Here is a 1,838-nt window from a genome sequence, read left to right as displayed (position 1 = left end):
GAGGGAGAAGTTTGGTGGGGGCGGACACGGAAGGGTTAATCATGGCTGGTTGCGGGTTACCTGGGCTCAGTGCTCGCTTTGGATGCGGAGGGGAGACTCTACCTGCTGCTGCTGGAGGCGCTTCTTCTTCTTCTTCTCCGTCTTCTTCTTCTTCTCATTTTTGGGAAGGCACTTCCTGGGTGTGAGGCTTTCTCATCCTCTCTTTATAGCTGTCCCTGTGTCTAGTCCCCGCCCCCAACTCTTCTCTCCTTCTTATCTGTGTTGTTGTGTGTATTGGAGTGTCAGTCACTACCTGCCTCTCTCTCTCTCTCTATATAAATATATTTCTCTTTCTTCATTGCCTTCTCTTTTGCTGTTATTTCCTTCTTTTCTTCCTTTTTCTCTCTCTTTCTTACTTCCTCTTTTTTTTCTCTGTCTCTCTTTCTTTCTCCCTTACTTCCTCCTCTTTCCTTCTCTCTTTCTCTCTTTCTTTCTCTCTCTCTCTCTCTCTCTCTCTGTCTCTCTTTCTTTCTCCCTTACTTCCTCCTCTTTCTCTCTCTCTTTCTCTCTCTCTTTCTTTCTTTCTCTCTCTCTGTCTCTCTTTCTTTCTCCCTTACTTCCTCCTCTTTCTTTCTCTCTTTTTCTCTCTCTCTCTCCTTCTTTCTCTCTTTCTTTCTCTCTTTCTTTCTTTCTTTCTTTCTTTCTTTCTTTCTCCCTTTCTTTCTTTCTTTCTTTCTTTCTTTCTTTCTTTCTTTCTTTCTTTCTTTGTCTTTCTTTCTTTCTTTCTCTCTCTTTCTTTCTCTCTCTCTCTATCTTTCTTTCTCTCTTACTTCCTCCTCTTTTTCTTTCTTTCTTCCTTTCTTTCTCTCTCTTTTCTTTCTTTCTCCCTTACTTCCTCCTCTTTCCTTCTCTCTTTCTCTCTCTCTTTCTTTCTCTTTCTTTCATTCTTTCTCTCTCTCTCTCTCTCTCTTTCTTTCTTTCTCTCTCTCTCTCTTTCTTTCTCCCTTACTTCCTCCTCTTTCTTTCTTTCTTTCTTTCTTTCTTTCTTTCTTTCTCTCTCTCTTTCTTTCTCCCTTACTTCCTCCTCTTTCTTTCTTTCTTTCTTTCTTTCTTTCTTTCTTTCTTTCTTTCTCTCTCTCTTTCTTTCTCTCTCTCTCTCTCTCTCTCTCTGTCTCTCTTTCTTTCTCCCTTACTTCCTCCTCTTTCTCTCTCTCTCTCTCTTTCTTTCTATCTCTCTTTCTTTCTCCCTTACTTCCTCCTCTTTCTTTCTTTCTCTCTTTCTCTCTCTCTCTCTCTCTTACTTCCTCCTCTTTTTCTTTCTTTCTTCCTTTCTTTCTCTCTCTTTTCTTTCTTTCTTTCTTTCTCTCTCTTTTCTTTCTTTCTTCCTTTCTTTCTCTCTCTTTTCTTTCTTTCTTCCTCTCTCTTTTCTTTCTTTCTCCCTTACTTCCTCCTTTCTTTCTTCCTTTCTCTCTCTCTTTCTTTCTTCCTTTCCCTATCTTCTATCCCAGGCAATATTTCTCGGCTCCCCTGATCCATGAAGACAACTAGCTACATATATGATTGGACAATAAGATCACATTTTCTGTATTTCAGAAACACAAAACTCCGCCTGGAGTCCTTTGAGGGGTTAATGCAGCAAGAAGTGATAATAACACTGAACATGGCCAGGTTATGAGTCCCTGTTATCGGAGGACGTTAGATAAAATGCACCCACATATAATATAATATGGATAAAATCTTAATGTTTGTCTTAATATACGGTATATACATTAGCTGGGAGCACACCGAGGTGTTTGTCATTCTTCTGACACTGTAGACAGGAGTTTATATAAAACAGGAAATGAGGTTCTCAGCTCCTC

This window comes from Nanorana parkeri, unplaced genomic scaffold, assembly GCF_000935625.1.
Source record: "Nanorana parkeri isolate BGI_ZX_2015 unplaced genomic scaffold, ASM93562v1 scaffold1460, whole genome shotgun sequence".
NCBI classification, from domain to species: domain Eukaryota; kingdom Metazoa; phylum Chordata; class Amphibia; order Anura; family Dicroglossidae; genus Nanorana; species Nanorana parkeri.
This window is presented reverse-complemented; position numbering follows the sequence as displayed.